This window comes from Gymnoscopelus microlampas (assembly GCF_963454915.1).
Source record: "Gymnoscopelus microlampas genome assembly, chromosome: 11".
Classification (NCBI taxonomy): Eukaryota; Metazoa; Chordata; class Actinopteri; order Myctophiformes; family Myctophidae; genus Gymnoscopelus; species Gymnoscopelus microlampas.
The window spans coordinates 4,105,954-4,111,953 of NC_139948.1; the positions used below are offsets into that span (position 1 = coordinate 4,105,954).

Genomic DNA, 6,000 nt, shown 5'->3' on the forward strand with positions numbered 1-6,000 from the left:
GCTGTGGGAACTGGTTGGAATAACGTGTTCCTTCCACGCGCTACGTCCAACCAGGGAAACTCTCCCCTGTCAGGTGACAAGAAGGTCAGTTGGTTCTTATGCATTGAAGGAGGCATGAGCTCGGCCCTGGCCTCCCTAGGTTGGCAGAGGGAAGGTAGTGCCCAGGATTACATAGACAATTGGCACTGGGTGTAAAAAATAAGGGTTACAAAATCGTGGGATAAAAATTTAGTAAAAAAAAAACAAACCTTTAAGCCAATCAGGAGAGAGCACTGAAAATGCATGTTATGTTTAATAAAGCGCTGGAGAGACATGGGAGACTCCTGTTACTGAACAAACACTATAGAAATGAGTACTATCAGAATATAGAGCTATTTAACACTTATTTTAACCAAAGAAAATCACTTACCCTACCTTTAAATGTTATGAACTTTGAAGCTAGTGACTTGCACGCTTGATAAGCCAACTTTTTTGGTCACAGTCACACAATGGATGAGGGCTCCCTCCTAACAGTGTGGTGACACAACTGTCAGTTTGTCTCTCCATGCAAGCTTGGAAGGTGGAATGTGGAGTCAAGTATGGAGCAGACCTCAGTGTGCCACAAACACAAACACAAACAAAATCTCACTTCACACGCACACGCACACACACACACACACACACACACACACACACACACACACACACACACACACAGCTGTTTATTGTTACTATGTTTAAAACTAAAACTAAAGCTGATGTTATTAGTCAAGCACATAAACCATGTTTTCTAACCCTTGTTACGTCATGGGGAAGAATTGCATTATTATTATTATTTCACAAAATTGTGTTTTATTAGGCTTTTTTTTCAAGAGTGTCGCTTTTTAAGGCCCTACCAACCCCATGTGTTATCCTGGGGCTCAATATCTTCCATATTCTGAAAGTCACTAATTAAGCCTAACCTCAATCGAATAAAGTAGAAATAACTGTTAAACATTATAACAACATGTGTTGTCCATGGATGCACACACAGCAAGTGGCCTATGTATAAACAGCTTCATTAAATAACATTAAATAGCATTAAATAGCATAGCCAGTGGTGTAAAGTAACTAAGTACATTTACTCAAGTACTGTACTTAAGTACAGTTTTGAGGTCTTTTTTACTTTACTGGAGTATTTCCAATTTGCAGTTATTTTACTTCTACTCCACTACATCTCAGAGGCAAATATTGTACTTTTACTCCACTACAATTATTTGAAACTTTAGTTACTAGTTACTTTTCAGATATACATTACATTATAAAACATAAAATAACTAATAGCCCTATTTTAGCTGTAGTATACAACCCTCATAGACGTATTTATGATTCTGACGTTTACGATTGAAAACGTCAGAACCATAAATACGTCTACGAGGGTTGTATACTACAGCTAGTCCTATTTTATACCTAGGCTATTTGAAAATAGCTGATCTACAAGCTCGCAAGGCGTTGTGAGCTTGTAGATCTGCCATTTTCAAAAGATTTGTATACATTTTGAACACTTGTGAAATGGGACAGTCTGCATAATGAGTACTTTTACTTTTGGTACTTTAAGTACATTTTGATGCCAATACTTCAGTACTTTTACTCAGGTAAACTTTGAATTCCAGACTTCTACTTGCGTTTCTATATTGCAGTATTGATACTTTTACTTAAGTAAAAAAATGTGAGTACTTTTTCCACCACTGCCAGACAGCCAGCCAGCCAGCACATTTATCTGTTCTGACGCGATTTATTTCATTGATTTTGTCGCTCTTGGACGCGTTCACCTTCAGTGCTTGTTGTCGGCAAGCGACACCACCACATTATCGAAGGCGCAGAACCATTAACTACACACACTTGATCCCTATGGATCCCCTGGAGGATCGATCTCGGGAATGGGATCCAGGCGATCCGCGACCTTTGGATCATTTTGGAACATTTGGATCATGAGGACTCCAGCCAAGCCATGTGCATATGTATTATTATTGTGCCATATATCTTGTAATAACGCATAAACAATCCATCTGACTCACCTGATCATGTATTGGAGCTTATCAAATATTTTAACTTTCCCCAAAAAAAGTTTGTCTGGAAGTTGCTTTTAGTCCCAAATCCTGGCATAGAAGGTCTTCAAAAAAATTAAAATCCAGGGATTAAGTTTTCTTTTCAGTGTCTGATCGTGAAGTAGACGTTTTGTAGCCGTTTTTGTTTCACGTACAAATACTACTGTAATGATCTAAAGTTATAGTTGTTGAGGCCAGTGAGACGTTCTCCTTCACTACTACAGAGTGTCACCTCGCTCTACCAGAGAGAGAGAGAGAGAGAGAGAGAGACAGAGAGAGAAACAGGCTCCTCCTCAAAATGCGTTCGTACCTCCCACTAGCACCGTGTACATATATCCCATGGGCCGGGGGGTCGCGTTGCCAGATCTTTTGAGAGAAACAAGCAGCGACGTCTATGAAAACAATCCCAAAAGAAGCCACTGTAGTCACATGAGCACTTTATCAGCTCTTTGAAAAAAGCCAATCCACAAGCTCAAAACGCGTCGCAATCGCGACGCGTTGTGAGCTTGTAGGTTGGCTTTTTTCAAAAAGACATTGAAAAGAGAAAGTTAAATATATGGAATATATTTGAAAATTAAAAGAAAAAAATCAGATAGGGGTCTAAAACTTTTTTTTATTTTAAACAAGCCCTAAAAAAACGCAACCCGCAACTACCAATATTTACAAGTAACTTTACAGAAAAACAAGCCCTAAGTCGCTTATAATAAAGAGACATGGCAACACTGAGGGGGTGGGGTGGCTGTCATCATAGATATATCTATGGTTGTCATGCCAACCTACCGCTCGCTCACGGCACACACTGCAATCATCGGTTGCGTGCCAACCATCTACCCAATTAGCGCGCACACTCCCTCCGGACTATGGGATATTCACCATTCCAAAAGAGGCAGGGGCTGTCTGTCATTAATTATATTGTGTTGTTTGTTGTTGTTGTTGTTGTTGTTGTTGTTGTTGTTGTTGTTGTTGTTGTTTGTTTGTTTGTTTGCATTTGTCTTTTTTTAAATGATTTTATTATGGTAATCCAATACAAATCTTTGAATTGACTATGTTATTATGTTATTATAACAAATAATTGAATCAAACAAAAATACAAGTATTAAAAGAAAAGATAAATATGTACAATTTATATACAGTATGATACATCAAGTCATGATTTGTCATTTTATATACAATCATCTATTTAAAGTATTATGGACAGCCAAATGATAATATCTGGGAAGTAGCCTATGCCTGGCAGTGGTTCTCAACCTTTTAAGGCTGCGACCCCCCAAAATAATCATATTTGAACTGGGGACCCCCCACCCTGATAAGCACTTGGAATCATAGGAGTTGAGGCATTACATTTAGTTTGACTCGGTTCCACAGACAAAAAAATGAAAATAGCAGATCTACAAGCTCACAACACCTGGCATTGCGAGATGTTGCGCTATTTTCACAATGGTTGCCTCTTATTTCTTATATTATTTGACCATGTTTTACCAGTTTTTGTAATAAAGTTTGTTGATTACTTTTTTCTTTTCTTTTCTTTTTTAGAAATATGTATTTATTGTTCAAACGTTTCTGGGGGTCCCTGGAACAAAATATTTTGACATGGAGGTCCGCGACCAAATACATATCATTTTGGGGGTCCTTGACATGAAAATGTTTGAGAACCAGTGATCTATTGTTCCGAAAAAAGGATTTGGGTGAGAAGACTGGCAGGCTTTGATGCAACCCTAAATTCCCAACAAGTGTTATTATGTGTAAGCTATTCCACAAGCTCTGTGTAAGCTTGTCCATTAGGGGTGGGATTTTTTTTGTTGTTGTAAAGGTCTGATAATTGTCTACAGATATTCACACCTAAATATTTAAAGTAGCCTAGTTTTCAGACATGTTAAAGGGAAGTCACGTTTGTGGAATTTGAAGAGCCAAATTGTTTATTGGAAAGCATTCACTCTTTGAAAAGGTTTATAGCCTGAAAAATCTGTTCAATAGTTCAACTGTCTGGGGTGTAACGGTTAACGGATCAGATATAAATAATAATAATTAATCTGCATACAATGAAAGAATGTTTTCAACAAAGGTTTGTTGATTATTTCTGATGCAGTAATGGAGCTCAGTAATGGTCTCTTCCTTTTGAGAACCACTGCCCTAGAACATGGGCCTTCAACAGGGGATCAAGGACCCCCTAGGGGGTCCTCCGAGCTACTACAGTTTTTTGTGTGATATATAGGAACAGATATTTTTGCCGCATGTTCGCCCCATGAATAGGAGAGAGAGAGAGGGTTTAAGTGGTTAATTATAAGTGGTTGGAGGTTGGTCTTCCTACTCTTCCATTGAGACATTTAGATCCCACTGGTGTCAGTCAGGTAGGACATCTACTGGTTGACAAGCAGTACTGCATGAAGTAGGGGCAGTGGTGGAAAAAGTTGTCACATTTTTAGCCGCATGCTTGCAGCGGCTCTCTAAACAGCACCAGTCCTAGTCGACACCCGAGTGATAAAGTGTCGACACCTATTGTCATTGGCTGTCCTGGCTGTCCATCACACTTCCCCCCTTTTAAGCCCCCCTTTTAAGCCAATGGGGAGACGCAAATGTAATGGACACGTTAGTCAATGAATTTTACTATTTTAAGGGGGCTGTAAGCGTCCATTTGGTTCCATTTGTACACTTGGGTGGTTGCGTCGTTGTGTACATGTGCGGTGCAGCGGTGAAACAATGGCGTCAACGAGTGAAACGCTCAAAAGTTTCACTCGTCCCCTTCTACCCAAGGTAACAAGTCTCTGTTGACAATTTTAATAATCCAATTGATAATAATCCGTTTGGGATCTCCCTGTGAATGAATAACTAGTGTTGCTGAGCGTGTCCGTCCCTCAGTCTAGCGTTGCCGAAAATGGCAGATCTACAAGCTCACAACGTGGTGCGAACAGACGCAGTGTGAGCTTGGAGATCGGCTATGTTTGGTGCGTGACACCGTCGTACGATGAAGTATTAATTGCGCTTTTAAAGTGACAGTACACACATTAACCGTTTCTTCAATATTATTTTACAAAAGTAAAAAGGTCACTTGCCTTCTGTCTGTTAGAAAAGTACTGTATTTGAAGGCCCTAGTAAAATGTAGTGCAAGTGATATATTTTGTTAAAACAAAATAAAAAGAATAGAAAAAATAACTATGCATTTTTTGTTTATAAAGAGTTGAAGACACATGGAGATTTCATAGTAATTATTACAGTACTATTCATAATATAAAGCCATTTAACACTTATTGCACATTATATGAATGGTTGTTTTAATGATAGGCAAAAATATTTTTAACTTTTGTCATCTTCATTTAATTTTAGATAGTGGTCAGCCACAAACTAACTGTCACAACTGGCCAATAAAAAAAGATACCGGTTCTGTTCAGAATTATTCGTCTCACGTCTTTTTTCTTAATAATAGAAAAAGATCGATAGTGGGCTCGATAAAAGCTCGGTTCGATAAGCAGGCTCGATAAGGTGCTCATTATCAATAAAAATTAACGAGCTCCATCCCTAAACAAGAGAGCTTCAGGCCGAAGGGTTCGCCTACAAATGCTAGCATGATTCATTACACCCAGTTTGGCTATTAAGTTATTATTTGGCCATGTTCACACTGACTTCAATCTTAACTATGTTGGGAAGACCCGTGTGGTGTCACAAAATGTTGCCACCACTTATATAAAAAACATTACAGCGTTAATCTGCCACGCTAAATGTTGCCAGGTTTGGCGAGAGACAAAAGCAATCCAAAAAACAAGTAATCAGGTCTATGAAAAGATTGGGCCCAAAAAAGCCTGCCGCATGCGGCTTTATTATGACTTTGGTCATTCTTGTTTACTTAAGTAAAAGTATCAATACTGCAATGTAGAAGTACTCTGTTACAAGTGAAAGTCCGGAATTAAAAAAATACTTGAGTAAAAGTATTGGTATCAAA

General features: G+C 38.6%; 1 protein-coding gene across 1 annotated transcript in view; it reads right to left on the bottom strand.

The window, feature by feature from the left end:
- Positions 1-2,276, bottom strand: part of caskin2 (CASK interacting protein 2) — a 144,467-nt gene extending 142,191 nt beyond the window's left edge. Inside the window, 1 exon segment of the mRNA XM_084072176.1 lies at positions 2,037-2,276. The gene's annotated coding sequence lies outside the window, so the exon portion shown is untranslated.
- Positions 2,277-6,000: the final 3,724 nt, after the last annotated feature.